Below are 27714 nucleotides of genomic sequence, written 5' to 3' on the forward strand. Positions count from 1 at the left end.
TGGCGGGGCTCATCGGTTCGCATCTCCTTGTTTCCTCCAGCTTGGCCGGGCATCCTTACAGACACAATTGGCAGTAACTGCAGGTGGCAAGTCAGATGTGGGTATGTGTCCTGGTTGCTGAACTAGCGCCTCCTCTGGTCAGTCAGGGCGCCTGTTTGGGGGGGGGGGACTGGGGGGAATAGCGTGATCCTCCCACACGCTATGTCCCCCTGGCAAATCTCCTCAATATCAAGTCAAGTCAATTTTATTTGTACAGCCCATTATCACAAATTACAAATTTGCCTCAGTGGGCTTTACAGCAACACAACATCCTGTCCTTAGACCCTCTCATCGGATAAGGAACAACTCCCCTAAAAACCCTTTAACAGAAAGAAAAAATAGGAAGAAACCTCATGAAGAGCAACAGAGGAGGGACCTCTCTCCCAAGATGGACAACGTGCAACGGATGTTGTGTTTACACAATTTAGAGAATACAACATTGAAAGGGGATAAACAGCATAATAATGGAATTATAAAATGTATGAAGAATATGATGCGCAGGATGCCAAGCAGTATCAAGACGCCACCGGAACAGCCCATGACCCAAGCCATGCGACCAGCATCACCATGTAAAAAAAAAAAAAAGATCCCAGGATAACAAAAATTATATGGATTATGTCAGGTGAAAAGAAGTGGCTGGTGACTCCACATGTATCAGAGGAGGCATGCAGTAGTCTGCAGCCCTCCCTGGATCAGCAGAGGGGGTGGGACATCCCACCATCCATCCCAGTGTGATGTATCCCCAGTGCATCTCTCAACCAAAATATTTGACTTTCTCTTCTCATAACCTTTGATCTTTATATTCAGGAGCTCAAATACAGAAAATGAGACTATGAAGTTAAGAGAAAGACAGGGCAACAGTAAAGGCTTCAGGTATTTGTTAGAAATGCTAGTGGTTATACATGTAGCGGGCATCAAAGTGAGAACAAACGTCTAATTTCACTGTAATGTGCAGAGTGTCAGCAGTTCTTCGGGCCTTCTCTACTCCCTCTTTATTGCTTGGATTTTAATGGCTTGTTGGCCGCATTACAAAAAGTGACCCAATATCAACATCTGTGACCCCCCCGCTGAGCTATTATCTCCCTTCCCGCTTCAAAGACACGAACGCTAACAGTGATGTATTACTACCACACTGATGAAAATGGCAAGGCATGCACTGACATAAACATGTACACAAACACCAGAGCAAAACATCACACTAGCCAAACACACACATACTACACACAAGGATATAGCAACACATGCAATGACATACACATGTACACAAACCCCACAGTAACACATATCACACTAAACATACACACATAAACACACTTAATCCAAGGGTATCATTATTCTAATCAACATGTTACCCAATATTGTTGACTAAAGAAACTTGTTTTCACAGAAAGAGAAGACAAAGGAATAAAAAAGGGGGGAATGGAGTGTAGAGGGTAGATGGAAGGAGACAGTAATAGCTATGGGGGCCAAGATGAATGGCAAATGGGTGTAGGGTGTTGCTTGTGCAACAAAAGCCGCTGCAGGTAGAGCAACTCTCCAGTTAGAATTGATCGTTACCACACCACCAGTTTACTGGACCAAACCCAACCCAGCAACAAACAGGCTCAGACAAAAATTAAGCTGTGAATGGATGGAGCTCTACATCTGTGGCATGTGAACAATGCAGAACTGCCTGCTTCACCAGAGCTTGACGCAACACGCACTTCAGATCAGATAGAGGGAGATCTTTGCATGTATGATGGCATGTGTACATGTGAGAGGGAGAAAATGAGAGACAATCCACAATGAGTAAAAGACAGGAAAGCCCACACGATGAGAACGAAAAAAATGGGCATACATTAAAAGATCATGAAAGAGAATGGCAGACAGAAAAAGAGGGAAATGTTTTCTAAAGAAAAATCACCGACCTCAATGACCGAACAACCAGCAATGATCTTGCCTCTCCTGTCTATCTTGTTTTTCCTCCCTCAGTCTATCTCTCATAAATCGGCCTTGCAGTTATCCAGTGCTCTAGGGGACAGAATGTGGAATAGAGTATAACAGGGATCTGTCAGTGCCTGGTAAAATGCCTCTCTAGCTAATAAATAAAGGAGGTGGATGAATTATTAAGTTTAATCATCTCAGGTTGTTAATGCCATAGCTTACAGGCAGCCATGAAAAAAAACTCACTGCACCTGTCTCTATTTGTCATTTTACACTCCATTCTTCTTTGTCCCTTAGACTCTACCACTATGCCGTTTCCACTGGATGTAATCTCACTGTGTGCATAATCTGATATGCGTGTGTGTGTGTGGATTTGTGAGTGTGTGATTAGTGGTACATTTGAATAAAGAAGGATGGACATATATAGTTAGTCATTAGTCAAGTTAAGGAGCTGAACTCGAGATGAAAAGCCAAGTGATGAAGTCATTAGTCCACTTAGTTAGATTGTATCTCACTGGTTTTCATTAGTTGTATTCTTCAGGGACTGATCCAGACATGGAGAAATGGGAGCCAAAGCTCACTTGCCCCAAAGTGAGGAGAAAAAAGGACTGCGGGCTACATTCACATTACAAACCTTAATGCTCAATTCTGATTTTTTGGTCAGATCCAATCTTTCTTCCATACTGTTTATACTGTTTGTACTGTAAGTAACCTATATCTGACACCAATGAGAACAGACCTCTGCCCCGAACGGAGCTGCATGCTCACATGTATAATAACAAATACTCATGTGGTGCATGAACAACAAGAAAACTTAATTGTGCCAGAGTGTATGTGCACGGGATATCCAACTTGGGGCCAGACTGCAACCTGACTGTCCTGAGAGTGCAGGTCTGCAGCCAGATGAAAATACACCAGGGAGAGCTATATAGAGTTATACAGAACACTATATAATGAGACAAAACCCAAATCTATAAATTAGAACTAAACAATTGTCACGTACCAGCAATATCAAATATGCCATCACATTTTGAGATAGGAACATGCAGACGAGTTTATATAAACACAGCGTGTGTTGGCTCTATGGGACCATTTGGTGGGACTATATTGCACACTCATTTGACGGCTCCCAATGGTTGGAAAACTTTGTGAGGGGACACGTTCCATTAGTACAGTCATCATTCCCATTATCTTTAAAAACAGAGCACTCCTTATCATCAGCCAATTTCAATAAAGAGGTCACACAAGGCACCAAGTCTGATACTGCTAAGTCATTTCTGGGAGGCAAAAATCCAACGTGAGGGTTCAAATTCAGGTCAGACGTTGGCAATCAGAATTACATCAGAATTTAATACCACATACGAAGGAAGCCTTTATCTATTAAAAAAAAAAACAGATACCCTGCGTTTTTCTGCTGCTTACACTCTCAACAATTGAATCCAATCTGTGTCAGATGGGTGGAAAAACTGGAATCAGGTCACATCAATGTGGAAGTGTATGGCTGCGTTCAGACTGCAGTGGCCCAAATCTGATTTTTTTTTTTGCCTACATGTGACACAGAACAGTTTTTTCTTTTTTGCAGTGCCAACACAAAAATCTGTTCCAAATCTGATCTTTTCAAATCAGATTCAGGCCATTTTAATATGTGGTCCTAAATTCAATACAGGTCTGATTTTTTTGCAGTGTGACCTTAGTCTGAACAGTCATATTGGAATTCATGCGACTTGTACGTCACTCTAGATCGACATTCATCGTAATTCTGTGCTGGCGGAAGTCATGTAATTACAAACATGCACGACAGCTGTGATGGAGGTCAGTGGAGGGACAGTGAGGCGTTAGACCGCATAAGTATTTGGGGTGAGCATTTGAAAGCATATCAAAACAAATGGCTGAACGGGGCCACAGAAGAACGTGGTTGCAGTGTTCGAAAATATCAGATTTTTGTGTTCACTCTACCCGAGAAAAAAAATCCGATCTGTCATATATAGGCAAAGACAATCCACCCACAATAACCTAAGTTTTAGATAAACAAAGCAACCCCCCCCCAAAAAGGCAAAACAAAAAAACAAACAAAAGGTACAGGCGAACCATGCCCGGTGCCACGCTCAGGGTGCAGTCTTCATGAGAGACTTAGGTACAACAGGACTGGTAATGCAACTCATACTTTCCAAAAACAATACCTGCCCATATTGCATGTGTACTATACCATTTACATTCTCAGTTAATGTTAATCAATTGGTATTTCAGTCATCCAATTTATAGTTCCAATTCCCAAGATAAGAAGGAGTGTTGAGGGATAATCTGGAGAAATTTCGGTGGGCGGGGGAGAAATAAGCAGGCTCACAGGCATCTGAGCCAAATGCAGCATGGCTAATTCACACAGGAGGATCAAAGCTTGCCCCCTCAGTAATGTGGGGCTTTAGCCAGGGTTAGCTTACATTCTAACACCATGGTTGGTTAGTTGATGTTAACACGAAATATTTAATATTGGATTTTAGCAGCATGGCTAACATGTAGGCAGGAATATGCAAGGTAAGAAATCTGAAGCCTAAAGACAACACAACAGCATTTACAGTAGCGTGTAATTGCAGAGGCTCAGAGGAGGCTCACAAGCTAATGTAGGCATGGTGGGCTGAAACCAGCCAAGTATTTTTCAATTGGCATTTTCTACTGAGAGCAGGAAAACAGTTCAGATAATGGATGGATGGATGGATGGATGGAATATTCCCCAGGCAGTAGTTGAACTCTGCAGTAATTAGACAAGTGTAGCAAGAAATCACGGTTTTCATAAAAAAAAAAAAAAGTGAAAAAACATTGTTACTGATAAATAAAATCATTGTGACAACCATTTTCACATGACAAGTTTCACATTGTGTTTTTGGACTAATTAAATTTTATTGACTAGGTAAAGTTTATAATCCACTGCTCAATAAAATGTATTACTGTCTGTATTTCTTGAAGAATTGATCAGTTCTGAAGTGTTAATATGTCGGCTGAGATTTGTTTTCTTCTTCTTAATATTTTGGCAATACAATGTCATCAACCAACAAGAACGATATCTTATAGTGAACGATCATAGTATGATTGCAGGGCGATTAGATTGGATTGTGTCACTCTTGGGCATGCATTTTTTACAAGTCTTCCTTGTTTCGCCATATAATTTAATTTTTATGAATTAGAGATGCAAAAATTGCAATTCTCTTGGCCGATTCAGAATTCCGATTTTTCAGAAGTCTGACCTGCTGATTCCGATTTTGGCCGATTCCATTTATTTATTTATTTATTTATTTATTTATTTATTTATTTATCTATGTTTGTTTTTATTATAAGAACTATAATGGTGGCGCAGTGATACAGTGGTTAGCGTGGTTGCCTCACAGCAAGAAGGTCCTGGGTTCGAGCCCCAGGGTAGTCCAACCTTGGTGGTCATCCCGGGTTGTCCTCTGTGTGGAGTTTGCATCTTCTCCCCATGTCTTCGTGGGTTTCCTCCGGGGGCTCCGGTTTCCTCCCACAGTCCAAAGACATGTAAGTCATGTGAATTGGCCGTACTAAATTGCCCGTAGGAATCCATGGGTGTGTGTGTGGGCCCTGTGATGACCTTGCGGCCTGTCCAGGGTGTCTCCCCGCCTGTCGCCCAATGACTGCTGGAATAGGCTCCAGCATCCCCGTGACCCTGGGAGCAGGATAAGTGGTTAAGATAATGAATGGATGGAAGAACTATAATTGACAGCATACATAAACGTTTTTTTTAACTTTTCTTTCATGTAAATATCAATTGTGTGTACATAATAAAACACTGACTATTTAATAGCTTTTGCATTGTCTCCAAAACTGTACCAGGTTAAAAGACCTTCTTTCACTCTCACTCAAACAAATCTCAAAATAAAAAAGGGCTACACATGTTACTGGACAGAGCCTATCTGTAAAATAAAATCCAATAGAAAATGAATTGCTTATCCCACTTTATCCAACATGTTTGACCTTCCCAAAGTAAACAACAGTTTTTGACAACATGTTTTAGTGCGAGCGTGTGTGTGTGTGTGTGTGTCTGTGTGTGTCTGTGATGTTACTAATCTGTGCCACTCTGTGCGCGAATCACGGCGCGGCGCAGGCGTGTAAATTCGACCTCCACAGAATAGGACATATCTGATGCTGACCGGCAGGTCACCAGTCATGGCCGATCAAGTTGAAAATCATCTGATTACGGCCGATCAATTGATTATGGCCTATTGATTGACTCTGACTGAGCGATCAATGCATCTCTAGTACGGATACATTTAACTAGTTATCACAGAAAGTTGAAATCAGTTCATCTTGACACAATGTTGATTGAGAGAGAAAGGTTTCATCACTCATCTAAGTGACCTCTTCAGTCTCAACTGACTGCAGGTATCCCCACCCTTATAAACAATACAGTGGCATAACAACCACAACCAACTATCGGTTTCATATGCAAATTGCCATGACAATTAATTAGAGTTACCATGGCCATGTGTACTATACACAGAGGATTGGAGAATAGTTGCAGTCACAGCACTGTACGATGGCGACAACTGTACTCAGCCCCCCCTCGGTTCAGGGATGGTCGTTCCCTCGTCAAGTCAAGTCAGAGTTCATTTAAAGTGCATTGTCACACCGAGATGGCCTTTAGATGGGTTTAGACTGTGAAGTCATGGTCTGACATGTGACCTCTTCTGTGTTGTGCCATCTTTTTGGCCAGAGTCTGTTTGCCAATGTACAAGTCACGGCAATCCTCTGAGCACCTAACAGCATACACTATATTGCTCTGTTTGTGCTGGGGGACCTAATCCTTGGGGTGAACCAATTTCTGGCGCAGCGTGTTTTGGGGTTTGAAAGCAACTGAGACACGGTGTTTGGAAAACACACATCTCGACTTTTCTGACACTCCTGCCACATACAGAATCACCACTGGTTTACACTTAGGAAGCAGTTTTCCTTCTCCTCTCTTTGATTGACAGGTGCACTGTTTGGATGCCTTTCTGGCTTTGACAATGCCCAGTTAGGATAACCACAAATAACCAGGGCCTGAATAATATAAGCTTTCCGGCCATGGGAACATTGTCAGCTCGGTGGTACAGTGTCCTGATGGACTCCTAGTTTGTGATCCAATGAATGATGAGAGTCAAATTTAAATGACTGATCAGTATGTGTTGTTTATGATAAACATCAGCAATCAACATCCTGAGATTTAATTTGAACCCAGGTATCGTCCACAAATCTAAACCAAGAGTACATCTGTTGCCATCTTAAAATGCTGTGATTGCAACGATTCCCCAATCCTCTGTGACATATTGTACACATTGCCATTGTAACTGCTTCAGAAATGGGAAATGTGATCCAGAAAGGGCCAGTGTGGGTGCAGGTCTTTGTTCCAACCAAGCAGTTACACACCTAAGCCTACAAATCAAGGTCCTTAGCAAAGACTATTGGTTGACTAATAGAATCAGGTGTGTAACTGCTTGGTTGGAATAAAGTCCTGCACCTACACTGGCCAGTTCTGGATCACATTTCACATCCCTTTTCAAGTTATTAATAGTCATGGCAATTTGCATATGAAACCTGTCATCGTTTTCGGTCATTATGCCACTGTATTGTTTATAAGGGTAGGGATACCTGTAGCCAGTTTAGACTGAGGAGGGCACTTAGATGAGTGATGAGACGTTTCTCTCTCAATCAACGTTGTGTCCAGATGAACTGCATCAACTTTCCATGATTTCCTTACCTGGGTTATTGAGCATGCATAAATACATTAACTATCCATCCTACTAATCAAATTTGACCAAATGGGATCCTTCATTCTTCATCTCCACATAGCAACACTGATATTCACCCACAGACAAAGGCCCCAGTCACACCAGCATTTATGACAGCAATATTTCACACCGAAATCAATTCAATTCAATGGAACCATCAAAATAGAGTAGATCCACTTCCAGTAGCAAAGTAAATCTGCACAATGCCTTTGCAAAGAGTTTAAACTTTGGTGGACTTTGACATGCACACTCATGCCGTCAACAAATGGTAAAACTGCTTTGACTGTTTTGACCTTTGACAGGGCAGTTGCCCTGCTCAGCCCAATGAGGATAAAGCTATAGTTTCAGCAGTTTCACATCATCCAGTTTTATTCTTTCAAGGACAAGAAAATGAATCTGCCACTTCTGGTGTGACCAGCGTCACACAGGGGCAGCCAGATATGGTATAGATGTGTACTTGATAAACAGGCAGACTGGATATTAGTCATAACACGTAGGACTGCAGTATCTCATCCTTCACTTGAGTCATAAGGTACTCTGTAAAAGTACAAAGATAGAAGGATATAACCTTACAGAAGACCGTGCTTCAGACAGAGTAGGTCTGAAAGAGAAGAGGAAGGGAACAAAATAGAGTCTAACTGAATAATCAGCTCTGTGTTTCGAGTTAGCGCAAAAAGAGACAGTTTAATATTTAATTGGACTTTTTGCTCCTGTCAGCCAACCTGGCTATAATTGGTAAGTTGTATCAGGGAAACTTTGCCCTCCTAGGTTGCTGACCCCATCCACGAAAGGAATGCTGCAGCATAGCTAATATTGCTTCATTCAACCTCAATAGAGAGATTGAGTAAGGTAGGATATAAAGGAAGATGAATGGAAAGGAAAAGAAAAGAAAGAAAAAAAGGGAAGTAAAAATATCAAGTAAACTAAAACTACTTAATTAAACGGCCAACCTAAACTGGCCAATGCTCAATCTAGTCGTCACTAATAGGGATGCACCAATACCACGTTTTTCAGACCAAGTACAAGTATGAGTACTGAAATATGGGTACTTGCCGATACTGAGTCATCCAGGGCACGATGTTACACTGCAACCGTCGGGCCATTGGCGACTAAACTGGCACCCCCACCTCAACCCTTGGTACACTGCAACCGTCGGGCCATTGGCAACTAAACCGGCACCCCCCACTTCAACCCTTGGTACACTGCAACTGTCGGGCCGTTGGCAACTAAACCGGCACCCCCACTTCAACCCTTGGGTTGTTGTGAGGAGGGTGTGTGGACACCCAGCAGGACTAAAAACAAAACCTGTCAAAGGGTGGATGAGTTCCTCTGTGAACCAGCGGCCATCCATACCTCGAGAGGAGACAGGGACCACCAGGTACTCCCCCTACTGAAACACAGTGATGACCCAACCTGTTGAGTCATCAGCTGTGCTCCTATGACCTCCATAGCTTACGGAACTGATGATGATGATGATGATGCCGATACTGAGTACCAATATGAGTACTTAATAATATCATCGCAGTTCTAACAATGACTTTGAAAACATGTTTTATTTAAATCAGATGTTCCTCACTTTCTTACTATAACAAATTAAATACACATGAGGCTGCTGCTGATTTTTAAAATTCAACTTTGTGTTTTGCTGAACAAATATGACACTAACCGCATCTGTGTTACATGTGGCTGCATGCCAGCCATGTTTTCTAAGGAGTTTGCTGTGTGCATATTGCGTTTTGCCAAGTGATAATGCAGTTTGTTGTGCAGGGTTTGGAAATGTAGAGTATATTAATTGGTAATGAATTAATTAACTAGGTCGTTTTAACCACAGGATCATGGGATACACATTGATTGGATTGGTTTAGTTTAATGTGCATTAAAAAAATCCCACAAGGTTGCATTGCTGTGTTGCATTGCCTCTGGTACAATGAGGTATTTATTTTAATAGTTCTTAAACAGATTGTACTAATTTTTCACACAATTATATGTATTTTTTACCTGTTGGAGCATTAGTGAAGCAGAAAAAAATGGCTGGCACACAACCACAAGCAACACAGTCTCGGTTGGTGTAGCAGGTTAAAAAAAAAAAACGCTCCGCTCCACCTGCATGACGTGTCTGTACCTGGGCTGTCTGCACCTGCTCCGCATCGTCTATCGGGATCCATCTCCTCTTCTTCTTGTATGAATGGTGAGAAAAAAAAAGACACCGCTCACTTTTCACAATTTCAGCAGGAATTGTCTATAGTTGGGTATCGGGTGCGGTCGTATCGCAGTAGTTTTACAGGTACGAGTACATGAGGACAGTATCGGAACAACACTCAATACTGATACCAGTATTGGTGCATCCCTCGTCACTAGGGCTTTTGAACTTTGAGTACAACACTAGCAAAAATTCTGATATTTGATATGATTTTCGACACCACAGCAAAAGAGAGAGAGGCAAAGAATTCCACAAAATGTGAAAAATTCTACTGAATAATTTCTACTACTACTTTCGGCTGCTCCCGTTAGGGATCATCCGTTTCCATCCCCTCCTGTCCTCTTCATCTTCCTCTGTCAAGCATGTTTCTTTATCTTTCTTTGTTTCTTTATCTGTGCCCATATGCATCTCTTTCTCTGTGTGTGTGTGTGTATATGTGGGTGTGTTTGTGTGTGTGTGTGTGTGTGTGTGTGTGTGTGTGTGTGTGTGTGTGTGTGTATCAAGTCCATTGTCATACCATAGTGCCATTTAGTGACACTTTTGAAAAAGCGTTGACATATGACATATAAGGTATGCTTCTGCATCTGTATGAGATATGGCTGTTTAACTACTACCTAACGTTTACCCTACAGGTAACCACTACCTCACCTTGACACTAAAATAAAGCAGCATCTAATTTTAACCCTAAACATCACCGCAACCTAACCCTAAACTTAACCACTACCTAACCTCTATGTCATTTATGTTTCTAAATCAGGGCATAAGTTGAGTCTATGGAACACCCGCTGCTTTTCATGCAGAGGGTAAGGGTACCTTGGGTATAAAATATTGACACCTCTGCAAAAGCATCAATATATGAAGCCACGGGATGAAATGTGGTCTTTGGTCTTTCAGGTAGAATCAGAACAACTGTGTCTGGGCCCCAGGACAAAATAGACAGGGAGCCATCCGATACTTATTGCCCAAACCTCACTTTCATGTACATCCTCTACTTCAAGTACATGAAGAAAAATTATTTAGCTGTGTTTTAAGAATTTTATTAACTGGATGGGAGTTCAATGCTATTCCTTTATCTCATCAGAGGCTCTTTACACTCTTTCATTCTCCTATTACTCCTCCTCTTCATCCTTTCTTCTATGCCATCCCTCACTCCAGAGCCTTCCACCCAGAGCAATGTTCTGGTATCAAAGAGAAAAGCAGAATTTTTTTCCCCTTTGAAATCTGTTTGTCTCACTCCTTTGCTTCTTCGTCTGCATGTGCGTCTCTCCCTGCTAACCTCCCACAGATGAGAGAGGGGAAAGACTTTTTTAATTAGTGTATAAACGCCTGAAAATAAAGCTCATTTTGCAAACAGTAAGAGTTTCTCTGTAGGGAACAGTTGTTGAAACTCCTGTTTATTTAATCTTTAACACATTTATTTGTTTCTCAAAAAGAACTTGGGAGGGACATAGAACACTGACGGATAGAGAGAGCATTAAGTGTTGATGAAGACACATGCACACACACACGCGCACACGCGCGCGCGCGCGCGCACACACACACACACACACACACACACACACACACACACACACACACACACATCCAGTTGAAAACCTGTTAAAACGGCTGTAGACAACTTTTCAACTCTTCCATAGCATTTCCGAGCATTTTTATTGTTTGTGCCACTGTCGCATAAACAACTGGATTGCTTTCTGTTTATTAGCAGCCTGGCTACTGTCCAAAGTAAGAAACAACCTAAGAATCCCAATTTGAACTAGAAATACTGAACTCAGTGCTATGATAAAGGCAGGGTAAAACATCCAGTAGTATTAATAAACAGTCTGGTCGTGTTACTTACTAATCCAGTAGAAAGAATGCCAACTGAATGTCAGTTTAGAACCCTCTCATGTCCCAGGTGTTGTATTGAACTGTTTCTCCATCAAGATCTGTTTCCCCCTAGCCAGAGTTCGATATAACACCGGGACGCTTGATTAACCTTAACCTAACCTCAACCTAACCTTAACCAAACTTTAACCTAACCCTAAACTTAATCTAACATTTACCTTAAACTAATTGCAACCGATAGCTAGCCTCTTTCCATGCGTTTCCATGCCTTTCATTCATCTGGCTAGGAGGAAACATCTTGACTGGGAAACAGTTTGATACAACACTAGAGCTCGCCCCATTCAGTGAATGCCCGTCTGAGGTTCACTCTTGTTTTACCTCTGTTTCTATCATTCTCCAGCTTTGCCTTCTTTGCCTCCTCCATCAACAGGGTTGGTTTTGTTTTGCCAGGTAGAGTTTCCACTGTCACTTCGGTTGTTCCGCCATCCGGTACTGGGGATAGCTACCAGAGAAAACAAAAATGCTATCCTCTTTCGATTTTAGCTGTGCAATGGTTGAAGTACTTCCTTTGTGCCATAAATTTAGCCTTAATTTTCCTGCAAGACCATACCCAGTGGCAGGCAGAATTGGGAACCAATCTAAACATCAATGGCTAAATTATTCTACAGCCATTACACTGTGCAATCAACATTTACTTCATAAGGATAAGGTAAAGCAAAAAAAGTTGTCTACTGCCGCTTTAATTTGAGTTTTTTTTTCTGTCTAAATTAACACATGGAAAAAGTGTGGCCCGTATTCACCTTTATCACTTGTTTTAGTATCCAAACACTCATCAGGATGTGGGTGTTTGTGCAGTATGAATTTAAGTCATAAATGCCTACAGCATCCAGAAGGCTGAAGATGGCATAAGCATCAGTGGGTGTACAGTCTGACATACAGTATGAACTCTGTAACTTTTAACTTACATGGATTCCATTTTCTAAGTGAGAGCTGTCAGTATTCAGAGGGATTTAGAGACCTTTAGGTATGAACACATGCCTAGGCAGACTGGCCAGCTGGAGTGTTCTTGATGGACCCGGGCAACCCATAGGCTGGAGGTGAGACAAGCAAGTAAAAGTGGAAAAACTGAGCTGCTGTTTGGCTGTTTTGTCGGTCATAAGAGCACCATCAACCCTAAATCATTGCCCTACTAGTCCGGCTACGGCCAAAAGCCTCAAATCAATTCATTTATTTTGGAGCAATAGAAATAATACCAGTTTATCAAATGTCAGCTCTGTTAACTTGCAGCAGTACAATATTGCTAGTGATGAAGAGGAAATCACAACTGATGACTGTAACCTTCAGCCTTAGACTATATAAGCAAAAAGGGTGTGTAGTTAGCATAGGGTAGGAGTGGGCTGAAGAATAATACCATTTGAATCACAAAAAAATATATTTTTTTTTAGCATCAAATATAGTGCAAGTGGCCACTGCGTTGTTTCTGCGTTATTACTTAGCATTCTATTATGCCATATTTTATTTTTCCTTACACTCTTAAAGCTGCAATCCACAACTTTTCTCACTGTCTTATCCATTTGGAACATGATGGTGATGTGGCAATTCTGCTGGATAGACAATCAATACTACAGTAGAACAATGATCTACTATAGTTCGATGTAGGAGGCAGAGGGAAATAAACCTGTTGCAACTGATTTATTTGGATTATAAACAAGGTGTGGCAGCCATTGTTGTTCTTGTGCCATCAACTCACCTGTAAATAGTGAGCACCATTGCAAAAATGGCCTTTCAGTTCACAAAGCCCTGCTATCCAACAAATTTTCATTGTAACCTTCATTCAGAGGCCTGCTTGTACTTAGCCAATCATGTTATAGTACATAGTTACTGCAGGTGTGCCAAATCTGACATAAGTAAGTGCTGATTTGTTGAGCTAAAAGCTAAAATGAGGAGGGAGACCTCCTGGCTGGTTCAATATGTTTTGTGGGCAGAGTGGCATGCTTTAATGAGAGTATTTACATAATTTGGGCAGTAAATTTAGCTAGTTTCTCCTCTGAGGATAGGCTGAATTTATTTCACAGGTCAAAACTTTGACTGTGATATGAATTTGAATGACACTCCATTATCAATAATCGATCAAAAACTCAACACTAAAAGCTGAGTAAACATGCAGTGGCAGCTAGTTTGTTTTAGACTCCAAGCAAATATGTTCTGTCTTACAGATTAATAGTTAATAGATATTATATGAATAACTCGCAGATTGGAGGCAGAATATAATTTTCCCGATATTACTAGTTGTCAACAGCTTGTTTTTAGTCATCCAAAGGACACCTTGTGGTTGTCCCATGGAAATTCCAGTCATCAGAATTGACCGGATGCCATGAAAACCAATCTATGATATGTGAACTAATTTGGTAGAGATATATTCAGCCCACATCGGTACTTGTAGGTTACAGCTTACTTTCTAGTGATGCAACCAATCTTTCTTAACAGCTTTGCAGCATTACAAGGTTAATATTTTCTCTCTGTGTAATTTCCAAAGGAGGTGCATGGACTGCCGGTTCTGCATCATAATGGAGCAGTGTTTGAAGGTCTGAGATGATGCAAAGAATCAGGCAAAAAGTCAACAACATTTAGAGAATGTGACTCAAGACTAAATTCACATAGATGTGCATAGAGTAAAGGCATAAATGTTTGAACACAGATTCTCACTGACATGTAATACAGCAGTGTCAATTAATGGTCAAATCAGTTTTAATTCAGTCAAGCCAAACAATGGAGAGCTTCCTTCAATATTCTGAAGTGAAAAAGAAAAGCAAAAAAAAAAACGTGTTTCTTTCCAACTTATAACAAATGAGAAGAAAGTCTATTGCCAGTGAGCTACACTTTTAATTTACATTTTCAACGGATTAAAATTAACCTAATTTCACACACACACACACACACACACACACACACACACACACACACACACACACACACACACACACACACACACACACACACACACACACAGTGATTGATTTAGAGTGTTGACTTGAAATTAGCTTTTAATTTTCCAGTGGACTGATGATTAAGTTGGGCTGAAATTGTAATCATTATAATGCCCTGGCTGTTTCTGGGGGGAAATACCGAGAGAAAGGAGATCAGAAAAAATAAATGGAAAGATGAGATTTCTAGCTTTTATGCAGGAAATTGATGACATTATTAAAGCTCATAGTGTTATTCTGTCATCAAGTCTATGAAAGTCATCAAGTGAAAGTCGGGGTCAGATCAGACTTGCTGGCTGAAAATCTCTCTCTCTCTCTCACACACACACACACAAACCAAATACCAGCTTGCCAACCACATTGGTATTCCTCCAATGCTACCATCCATTAATGTTCCCTCTCCACTTTGCAGAAGAGTTGCCTGTCTCATCTGGTATGCAAACACTTTCCTTGCATCTTGAAACTTTTGTGCATTTAAAAGTTAAAGAAAACACTGGAATTCTCCACAACAACCACAAGGACTATACGACAAAAACACACTAAGTAGACATAAAAAAACACTGATCAGCCAGAACATTAAAACCACTGACAGGTAAGTGAATAATATTATGTCATTAAAAAGGCACCTGTCAAGGGGTGGGATATATTAGGTAGCAAGTGAACAGTCAGTTCTTGAAGTTGAAGGAAAAATGGGCAAGCGTAAGAAGCTGAGCGACCAAAATTGTGATGGCTAGGTCTTGTGGGGTATTCCCGGTATGCAGTGGTCAGTACCTACCAAAAGTGGGCCAAGGAAGGAAAACTGGTAAACCAGCGACAGGGTCAGGGGCACCCAAGGCTCACTGATGTGGATGGGGAGTGAAGGCAATTGGTGTAAACTGATTAGCCAAAACATTAAAACCACCTGCCTAATATTGTGTAGGTCCCCCTTGTGACACCAAAACAGCTCTGACCCATCAAGGCATGGACCCCACATAACGTCTGTAGGCGTCCTGTGGTATCTGGCTTCAAGATGTTAGCAACAGATCGTTTAAGCCCTGTAGGTTGCGAGATGGGGCCTACATAGATTGGACTTCCAGCACATCCCACAGATGCTCGATTGGACTGAGATCTGGGGGATTTAGAGGCCAGGGAAACACCTTGAACTTTTTGCCATGTTCCTCAAATCAGTCCTGAACAATTTTTGCAGGGTGACAGGGGACGTTATCCGGCTGAAAGAAGCCACTGCCATCAAGGCTGTTGCAATGAAGGGGTGTACCAGGTCTGCAATTATATTTAGGTAGGTGGTACATTTCAAATTGATGTCTACGTGAATGTCAGGACCTGAGGTTTCCCAGTAAAACATTGCGCAGAGCATCACACTGCCTCCTCCAGCTTACCTTCTTCCCATAGTGCATCTTGGTGTCATCTCTTCTCCAGGTAAAGTATGCACAAGCAACCAGCCAACCACATGATGTAAAAGAAAATGTGATACATCAGACCAGGCCACCTTCATCCGTTGCTTCATGGTCCAGTTCTGATGCACATGTGCCGATGATAGGCACTTTTGACGGTGGACAAGGGTCATCTTGGGCACTCTGACTGGTCTGCAGCTACGTAGCCCCATACGTAGCAAGCTGCAATGTGTGTATCCTGACACCTGTCTATCATAGCCAGCATTTCTTTTCTTTTTTTTTCAAAAATTTGAGCTACAGTAGTTCTTCTGTGGGATCAGACCAGACGGGCTAGCCATCACTCCCCATGCGCAGCAATAAACCTTGGGCTCCTATGACCCTGTTGCCGGTTCACCGTTGTCCTTCCTTGGACCACTTTTGGTAGGTACTGACCACTGCACTGGGAACACCCCACAAGACCTGCTGTTTTGGAGATGCTCTGACCCAGTCGTCTAGCCATCACAATTTAGCTCTTGTCAAAGTCGCTCAGAACCTTGCGCTTGCCCATTTTCCCTGTGTCCAACACTTTTTTTTTATTTTGATATACTTTATTGATCCCCATAGGGAAAGTATGCTCTGCATTTAACCCATCCTAGCTGTATAGTTTGAGGCAGTGGGCAGCCACCGTGGCACACCCGGGGACCAACTCCAGTTCGTCTCGCCATGCCTTGGTCAAGGACACACACAGGAGTACTAACCCTGACATGCATGTCTTTTTTGATGGTGGGGGAAACCAGAGCACCCACAGAAAACCCACCGCAGACACGTGGATAACATGCAAACTCCACACAGAGGACGACCTGGGATCGTCCTCTGTGTGGAGTTTGCACATCAACTTCAAGAACTGACTGTTCACTAGCTGTCTAATATATCCCACCCCTTGACAGGTGCCATTGTAACAAGATAATCAATGTTATTCACTTACCTGTCCGTGGTTTTAATGGCTGATCGGTGTATATGAAATGACAGTCGAACATTGTACTATTTTTCACTGTACATTAAAAAATTACTGTAATCAGAGAAAAATGAATCAAAATTACAACTGCAACTCGCCATTTGTCAATTGCAAACCCTATTTGTCTAGTTTACAAGAACTCTGCTCATTTTGTCTAGGCTACCAAAACCTTCCTGTGTTTATTTGTACTAAACTGTATTCAATAAACACTCAAGTTTACAGCTCTGCCTACTTTCAGCCATCTGTACTCACTCACACAGTCTAGCATCCTAACGCCAATGGCGTTGTCACTCATTTTAACCTGATGCATGGTTAAGGACAGGGATGGGACAAACTGATGTTGCAGTACATTGTTTATGTGTGTTGGTGTGTATGTGCACGTGTATGTACGCGTCTGAGACAGCTGCTCAGTCTTTCAACAGCTGTGATCCATACACATAATGACTTTTCCTTATGGTTATTGTATATAATAGCAAACATATACACACACAAATATATATTATTTGACACATTAATTAAATTTTTTTTGTGCCTGTTCTTCTGTTATCAGCTAAGTCTTACAAAACACTGCCTTTTCAATGACAGTCTCTATAAAGAAGTTTCTGATGAATAAACATAACTTTCATTTCAAACAGACACACACACATATACGCATGCACGCACACATGCACACACATGAACACACACATCCTTTGTACTTATTTGTTAAGCAACATATGTTGTTTATCAGAACCAGAGGACCTTATTTATTTTAATAGCCTGATAGTGTTGTCAAGGCAACCACCATAAAAACTAGACAATGATTGAAACTGTTATGATGCTTTGAAAGACTCGGACTACTTGACTTTGTAGTGCTTGATTGTGTTGTGGTGAGTACAACTCTGCTGAGGATTTCCCTTACTTTTCAAGTATTTTCACGACAACGTTAAGGCATTTTGAAGGAAAAATGTAGAGGCCGGCACATGAATTTAGCAGCGCCATCAACTATATCTTTTCAGGTACAGTGTCAGTCCACAGACCAGGGTATCCCCTACGCAAAGTCTACATTACTTTCAAATCTGTCTTGATGCATGCTCAATAATCAAGGTAGGGAAATGCCAGAGACTTGAGTCAGTTCAACTGGACACAAGGTTTAGTGGGAGAAACGTTTCATCAATCATCTAAATGACTTTGTCAGTCTCAGCTGAAAAAAATATTTTTTTTCTGCAGGTATCCCTAACCTTATAACTAGCACAGCTGCATAACAAACGAAAATGCAATAGTTGCGTCACAACCAAAACCCACGATTGGTATCATATGCATATTGCCGTGACCGTTAATTAGAGCTAAAATGGCCACATGTTCTAGTTGCTAGCACTACATTGTGAGATGGTGACAGATGTACACTTAGCCCTCCTCCCTGGTTCAAGGATGGTCGTTCCCCCTTCACGTAGATGGCCTCTTTGATGGGGATTCAAAGGAGTCACGCCAGCCACCTGCATGTCCTCCCTCACAACATCCATAAACCTCCTCTTTGGCCTTCCTCTTTTCCTTTTGCATGGCAGCTCCATCTTCAGTATCCTTCTCCTTCTCCCAATATACCCATCAACTCTCGTCCGCATGTCCAAACCCATCTCAATCTTCTTGCTTCTCTTGTTTTTTCTCCAAACCGCCCAATGTGAGCTGTCCCTCTTCACTGCTCTCTAATATGCTTTGTTCCTAATTCAGTCCTTCTTCCTCACTCCAAATGAAAATCTTAGCATCTTCAACTCTGACAACTCTAGCTCCACCTCCTGTCTTTTCATCAGTGCCACAATCTCCAAAACTTACAACATAGTTAGTGTCACTATCATCTTAGAAACCTTCCCTTTCACTCTTGCTGGTACCCTTCTATCGCAAATCACCCCTGACACTCTTCTCCACCCACTCCGCCATGCCTGCACTTTCTTCTTCACTTTGCATCTGCACTCCCTGTTACTTTGAACAGTTGACCCCTAGTAATTAAAAACTCATCCACCTTCGCCACCTCTACTCCTTGCATCCTCACCATTCTGCTGTCCTCCCTCTCGTTCATGCATATGTATTCCGTCTTGCTCCTACTGACTTTCATTCCTCTTCTCCCCAGTGCATACCTCCAGCTCTCCAGGCTCTCCTCAACCTGCACCCTACTCTCACTACAGTTCACAATGTCATCCATGAACATCATAGTCCATGGAGACTCCTGCCTGATCTCGTCCATCAACCTGTCCATCACCATTGCAAACAAGGAAGGGCTCAGAGCCGATCCTTGACGTAATCCCCTCCAACTTGAACCCATATGTCATTCCTAATGCACACCTCACCACTGTCACACTGCCCTCATACATATTCTGCACCACTCTTATGTACTTCTCTGCCATTTCCGACTTTATCATACAATACAACACCTCCTCTCTCAGCACCCTGTCATATGCGTTCGCTAAATCCACAAAGACAAAATGTAACTCCTTATAACCTTCTCTATATTTCTCCATCAAAATTCTCAAAGCAAACACTGAATCTGTAGTGCTCTTTTGTGGCATGAAATGATACTGCGTATCGCTAGCTTCCACTAATCTTTCCCATATCTTCATGCTATGGTGGATGAACATTATACATATGTAGTTGCCACAGTTCAGCAAATTGCCCTTATTCTTGAAAATCAGTACCGGGGGGTGTCCGGGTAGCATAGCGGTATATTCCGTTGCCTACCAACATGGGGATTGCCTGTTCGAATCCCCGTGTTAACTCTGGCTTGGTCAGGGGCCCCTCCACACACAAGTGGCCGTGTCTGTAGGTAGGAAGCCGGATGTGGGTATGTGTCCTGGTCACTGTACTAGCGCCTCTTCTGGTCAGTTGGGGTGCCTGTTCAGGGGGGAGGGGAGCTGGGGGGGAATAGCGTGATCCTCCCATGCGCTACACCCCCCTGGCCAAACTCCTCCCTGTCAGGTGAAAGGAAGCGGCTGGCGACTCCACATTTATCGGAGGAGGCATGTGGTAGGCTGCAGCCCTCCCCGGATCAGCAGAGGGGTTGGAGCAGCCACCGGGATGGCTCAGAGAGCAGGGTGACTGGCCAGGTACAATTGGGGAGAAAAAAACCAAAAAGAAAAAAAAATCAGTACCAATATACTTATTCTCCCCTCCTCAGGCATCCTCTCACTTTTCAAGATTGTGTTAAAAAGTCTGGTTAAAAACTCCACTGCCATCTCTCCTAAACATCTCCATGCCTCCACAGGTATGTTATCTGGACCAACTGCCATTCCATTCTTCATCCTCTTCATAGCTGCCCTTAATTTCTGCTTGCTAATCCCCCACACTTCCTGATTTACTATCCCCACATCATCCAACCTTCTCTCGCTCTCTCTCTCATTTTCTTCATTCATCAGCCCTTAAATACTCCTTCCACCTTCCCCACACACTCTTCTCGCTTGTCAGCACATCTCCATCTCTATCCTTGATCACCCTAACCTGCTGCACATCCTTCCCAGCTCAGTCCCTCTGTCTAGCCAATCGTTACAAGTCCTTTTCTCCTTCCTTAGTGTCCAACCTCTCATACAACTCACCATACATAGGCCTTTGCCTTTGTCACCTCTCTTCACTTTACACTGCATTTCCTTGTATTCCTGTCTACTTTCTTCATCTCTGTGACTATCCCACTTCTTCTTTGAAAACCTCTTCCTCTGTATACTTTGCTGTACTTCCTCATTCCACCACCAAGTCTCCTTGTCTTCCTTCTTCTGTCCAGATGACACACCAAGTACCTTCCTAATTGTCTCCCTCACTACATCTGCAGTGGTTGCCCAGCCATCCGGCAACTCTTCACTACCACCCAGTGCCTGTCTTAACTCCTGCCTGAACTCCACACAAGTCTTCCTTCTTCAACTTCCACCATTTGATCTTTGGCTCTGCCTTCACCCTCTTCCTCTTCTTGATCTCCAAAGTAATCCTACAGACCACCACCTGATGCGGTCTAGCCACGTTCTCCCGTCACCACCTTGCAGTATCCTATCCCTTTTAGATTGTGCCTCCTGCATAAGATACAGTCCACCTGTGTGAACTTTTCTCCACTCTTATGTCACCGTGTTCCTCCCTCTTCCTGAAATATGTATTCACCAGTCATTTCCATTCTTTTCGTGAAATCCACTATCATACCTGCCCATCACCTCCTCATCACCTCTGTCCCCATCACCAACATGCCCATTGAAGTCCGCCCCAATCACCACTCTCTCCCCCTTGAGTACACTCTCCACCACTTCATCCAACTCACTCCAGAATTCCCTGTTTCTCTTCCATCTCACGCCCAACTTGTGGGGCTATGTGCTAATAACATTCATCATCACACCTTAGATTTCCAGCTCCTACTCATCACTCTGTCCAACTCTCTCTTCACCTCCAACACATTTGACAGACATACTCTTCCTTCAGAATGACCCCTACCCCATTTCTCCTCCCATACACACCATGGTAGAAAAGTTTGAATCCACCTCCAATGCTCCTGGCCTTACTCCCCTTCTACCTAGTCTCTTGCACACAGTATATCTACCCTCCTTCTTTCCATCATATCAACCAGCTCTCTCCCTTTACCAGTCATAGTGCCAGCATTCAAAGTTCAGACACTCACCTCCACACTCCTACCCTTCATCCTCTCCTTCACCCAAAAAATTTAACAATTAATTTAACAAAACATTTAATATAAACTGCATCATTTTTGGAAACTTTATTGTATTTGCTTGAACCATCTTTGGTCATCCATATATCATCCATTTGGACCCTCTAACCCCAAACTAAACGAGGTCAAATTCTATAGCTGTACCATCTTACTGGTTAAATGACAATATCTGCAGCCTATTAAAACAATTTAGGTTAATAAAACAAGGATGGAAAACCACCAAACATTGCCATTTACTTAGTTATTGACCTTATGTGATCAAAAGATTACAGGTTAAATTGTCAAGTGTTGTTTTGAGGCTCATTACTTAACATAACTCTTGATTTTTATTACATACCATTTGTGTCCCTTCAAGTATCATTTTAGCTTCAACAGCTGGCTGAATTGCAAACTTTTTTTTTAAGAATGCTAACAGGTCTTACATTATCTTTATTTCTCCTGTTGGCATTCCTTGCAAAAGATCTAGAATTTTCCTAAGACTTTTTAAGTCATTTCCTAAAAAGATTTTTTTGATGTAATTGCTGGATTATTGTATCCTCACGACCATTTCAATATTACCAAAACATTTACTCAAAGATGTTAGAGAATCATGGACCAAATTTTTTTGTTCTTTCCGATAGCTCTTTTTCTACTAGTTATGCTGCTGACCATTTCAAAAAGAACGTTTATAGCTTCTCTTGCAAATTTCCCTTTGAAAATGTGTCACCACCAACTCTGGTCAAAGGGCTACAACTCGTGTGGTCACGAGATGTAGCTGGTTCACCTGCGGGTCGAACGCAGCTACGTCATTTGGCGTGGGTCGCCACCGTGACGGTGTGTGCTACTTTGTGTTGTCTGTCAGTAACTTGTTGTGGTTGAGGACCACTTTGTAGGTGACCGTGGGAAGGTGCTGACCATTTTTAGGTCACATTTTGGATGTAGTGGAGCTACTTGTTCTGGCTGAGGTGCTCCACCTTTTTGTTTGGTCACATGTTGCTGTTATGTAGCACATTGTCAGGTTTTTTTGGTTCTTGTGGGGTTTTTTTTGTTAAGCCTGTAGGGGCTTGTTTTTATGGGTGGGGGTGTTACGGCCACGGGCGTGTCCGTATAGTTTTTTCTTGCCTCCTGTATTTAACTCTGATTCTACATTCAGGTATCCGCCAGGTGCTCCTCATCACCTAATCAACCGGTCAACGAATCCAATCTTCATCAGCTGTGCAGTCTCCCATTTAAACCCCCACATGTGTTCAGTTCAGCGGCCAGCTAGTTTAGTTTGTGTGTTGTAGTTACTTTGTGTTTGTAATGTCTGGCTCGTTTTTGGTTAAGTTTGCATTTTGAGTTATGTTCAGTTGTTTAGCTCTTTTGGGCAAGGGGATCAAGGTAAGATGCCCATGGGCAAACACCCCATCACGTAGCTTACCTGTTAGACACACTAGGTTAGCAGCGGTTGCCACTTTTTGTCTTTAGGTTTGGTGCTTTTCAGCACTGTCAAGGGTGGGTTACTTATGTTAGTAGTTTGTTTCGGCAACCATTCAGTTCCTTTGTCCTGTCATTGTGTTAATAAATATTGATATTTTATTATATTTAAACGATTGTCTCACTGTGTTGTACCCTCACCTCACTGTTACTCGGTACACTAATTGTTGCACCCTCTCCAGACCGAGGGTCGTAACACACCATAAAATTAGAAAATCAGTTTTTGAAGGTACTCAAATTCTAAAGTATCTCCTGGAGGTAAGCAATAAGATTAAGTTTATATATATATATATATATATTCACTCATTTCCAAACTCAGTGCAAAGACTCCACTTCTACAGGACAGAAAGGATCTAATTGATCACAGCCTTGCCATGGTTTATGCTGTTCTAAATGATAGATAACTGGCTGACTGCTGCAATGCTCCTGTGTAAGCATTTATTGGTTGGTTAGCCAACGCAGCTTTTAAGTGCTGCAATGAAAGTCTACCCTCTCTGTGTAGCAGTTACCTGTCTGTCTTATGCAATTGGAAATTTGGATTGGCTTCAATATACTTTAAATGGTTGTGGTGGTTTTAGCACTTAGTCATCCATCTAGAGGGGTGCCTCAGAAGCAGGTTAGGATAATAATAAATTTTATTAATAGCATTTCAAGGTCCTCAAATATGCTTTATATAAGTTGAAATAAACATAAAAGCAACACACATAACATACATTAAAAGTTAAGTATCAGCATCTGGGTAGCGTAGAGGTGTATTCCATTGCCCATCAACACAGGGATCGGCGGTTCAAATCCCCATGTTACCTCGGGCCTCGTCAGGCGTCCCTACAGACACAATTTGCCGTGTCTGCGGTTGGGAAGCTGGATGTAGGTATGTGTCCTGGTCGCTGCACTAGCACCTCCTCTGGTTGGTTGGGGCGCCTGTTCGGGGGAATAGCGGGATCCTCCCACGCGCTACGTCCCCCTGGCCAAAACTCCTCACTGTTAGGTGAAACGAAGCGGATGGTGACTCCACATGTATCGGAGGAGGCATGTGGTAAGCTGCAGCCCTCCCTGGATTGGCAGAGGGGGTGGAGCAGTGAGTGGGGTAATTGACCAAGTACAATTGGGGAGAAAAATAAAATTTTACTATCTTGCTTTAGGATATGTTGACATGCATGTCTTCTTCCAATTCTTGAACTTGGAACTTCAGAAGATCGGAGACAGTATGTTTGGTCAAGAATCGAACTAACCGCATGTTTGTGTGTCTTACATATATGCATCCTTATTTATTTTTATTTTGTCTGAGGGTATGCCTCCCTCCCTAGCTGCCATTTGACTCACATGTGTACACCAGATTTCCTGTTTCTCTCCATGAGTGGAGGTCACACACACTATCAATTGCTCTGCACTTGTTATCCAAATACGATCACCTCCTACTTCCTTCCCTCTCGTCCATCTCTTCTCCTCTCTCCTCTCCCTTCCGCTCTCATCATTCATTTCATTGCTGTGGAAAGGCATTTTGAAGAGGGGCGAAATCAGGTGAGTTTCCTCCAAGAGCCGATAGATGAAGATGAGGCTCAAATGAACAGCACATAGAAAGAAATGCAACTCAAAAGAGACAGTATCAGGAGGGAGGCCATGTCACTTCACGGTGTCCTATAAAATTACGAAGAACATGACTGTTGCTGTTACATCACATCATGTTACATGTAATACTACAGAATCAATGTAGAAAATGTAAAACCATGAATTTTCATCAAAACACGTGTGTTTGACTCAGATCTCTTGTATTCAGGAGAGTGATGCATGAGTTTTTTGTACATTCACCCTCGTTGCATGTTATCAGCAGAGTCAGTGACTGATTTAACTGTCACCTTCACACATCTGAGGGGAACAAAAGTGACTGAACATGTGGACATGGATATTCGAATCAATTACCAGCTGTGCCCTAAACACAAACCATTAAGCCGCTAATGGAGGGAAGACCACGTTGGCAGTGCCCCACACTAATGAGGGCTCTGTATTTATACAAGTCAACCTTGGCTTTGATAATGTGTTTAGCCTATTTACCAACACATTGATGCTTTGTAGTGAACAATTATATCTGTGTAAGACTGAATAGGGGGTGGGGAGATGAGGCCAAGCTTGTCCATACCTCTTTATCACCATCTCCATGTTATTAGCCTGTTTCACTGTAGTTGATATTGTTTAGGTCATGATGAGGAACTTCTGACCATTACTCACAGCTGTCTTGTTGTGTCTGGTGACAGGTTTAACAAGGTCATTAATCCACAGCTCACTGCCTGATGTTGGCTTTTCTTCCACACCTGTTCTACTTTCCATTTTCACCCCATTCATGCTGCACACTTCCATTTTCTCTCTTCCCCTTCTCTCTCTCTGTCTCTCTCTCTAACCCCATTTCATCAACAGTCACCTTTCTTTCTCTTTTTGTTCTGTAATTGTGTGTCTTTCTGACACTTGCTGTAGGGTTGGTGCCGTTTGCCTAGCATGATATGATACAGGGCTCAGCCATCATGGTTGTTCAGTCATCTCTGATGATCATCAAGGTTGAGCCCGGTATAATTTCTGTGAGGCAACCAAGATTAAACATTTCAGGTATCCATTGGACAACTAATAGCCAACTGTTGACATAGAGTGGTATTAGCAAAACTATATTCAGCATTTCTGCCTGTATTTATTAAGCGTCTCAGGGTAGGAAAGGTAGGGAGGTACACTGGTTTTAATGGGGAGTCCAAGAGGCCATCCATGTTAAGAGGGAACGACCATCCCTGAAGGGGGGTGGGCGCTAACAGTACATCTGTCACCATCTTACAATACTGTGATTGCAACTATTCCCCAATCCTCTGTGAATAGTACACATGGCCATTGTAACTCTAGTAAATGCTCACAGCAATTTGCATATGAAACCGATCGCTGTTTTCAGTCGTTATGCCAATGTATTATTTATAAAAATGGGGATACCTGCCTCAGGTAAGACTGAAGAGGTCACTTAGATGAGTGATGAAACGTTTCTCTCAATAAACGTTGAGTCCAGATGAACTGATTTAACTTTCTGTGAATGTATGGGGGAGTTGCAAGGTGCAAACAACTGCTAACTAACAACATTGCTCCTCTCACATTTGCAAAAGAAAAAAAATTTGATGACCCCCCCCCCCCCAAGCCTTTTCTTTTTTTTTCTTTTTTTTTTTTGGACAGACAACACAAAAATGGACCCTTTTGGAAGACATGGGTCCCGTTATGTCTGGTGGAAAGCAAAGTCAGCATTTCACAATAAGAACATCATACGTACCAATTGTCAAACATTGTGATGGTAGTGTGATGATGTGGGGATGCTTTAATGCCTCATGGCCCAGAAGAATCACCATCATTTAAGGAACCAAGAATTCCACTCCACAGAAAATGTCTGGTCATCAGCCCATGATCTGAAGCAGAAGTGTAATTGGGATATGCAGCAGGACAATGATCCAAAAGATAAGAGTAAGTCCACCTCAGAACGGCTCAAAAGATACAAAATTAAGGTTTTAGTGTGGCCTAGTCAAAGTCCTGACTTTAACCCCCATTGAGATGCTGTGGCAGGAACTTAAACAAGCAGATCATGCTTGAAAACGTTCCAATGTCACAGAACTGCAGCAATTCTGCAAAGAAGAGTGGACCAAAACTCCTACACAGCAATATGAAAGACTGATCTCCAATTATATTTTGCTGCTAAAGGTGGCACAACCAGTTATTAATTTGGGGGGGGGGGCAATTGCTTTTTCTCATGAGTGATATGGATATAGTGTGGCGGACACTAGGGGCTATGCCTCTCACCCAGCAGGGCTGTGAGCCGGGGGCGTGGTTTACATTCCCGGGCTCTCTGGTGCAAGGTTGTTCCTGTTTCAGTTTGGTTTTGGAGCTGAGGAATAGAGTTCAAACCCGCCTTCATCTCCTGTGTTTTTCCTCATCCTGCCACAATAGGACATTTTTTTTCTTCAATAAATGAAATTGTTATTTGAAAACTGTACTCAGGTTCTACTTGTCTTATGTTACATTTTGTATGAAGATCTGAAACTATTCAGTTTGACAAATTTGCAAAAATAAAGGAAATTAGGCAGGGGGTAAATGCTTTTCCACAGCACTGCACATCTTCCCATAAAATTTAAAGATAACATTTGCTCACACATAATAGGACAGCACCTTCTGTCTTGTTCCCTGCTCGTGTAGGATGTGTAATTTTATTGTACGCTATAGTATATCTGATATTATTTTATTTCAACCTTATTTTATTTAATTATCTATAATTTTTGCACCCTCATTTTTCCATATACATGTTCCACACAGCTGCATACTGGTTTCATCTTCTATGCAGACCAATTAAAACTCTTATTTTTATGTCGATCCATTTTACACATATTTTAAAAATATGCTCTTACTTGTATCGGCTCGAAAATCTCTTACTTCAAACAAATGCCTGGTGTG

This window comes from Lampris incognitus, chromosome 1 (assembly GCF_029633865.1).
Source record: "Lampris incognitus isolate fLamInc1 chromosome 1, fLamInc1.hap2, whole genome shotgun sequence".
In the NCBI taxonomy this organism is placed as follows: Eukaryota; Metazoa; Chordata; class Actinopteri; order Lampriformes; family Lampridae; genus Lampris; species Lampris incognitus.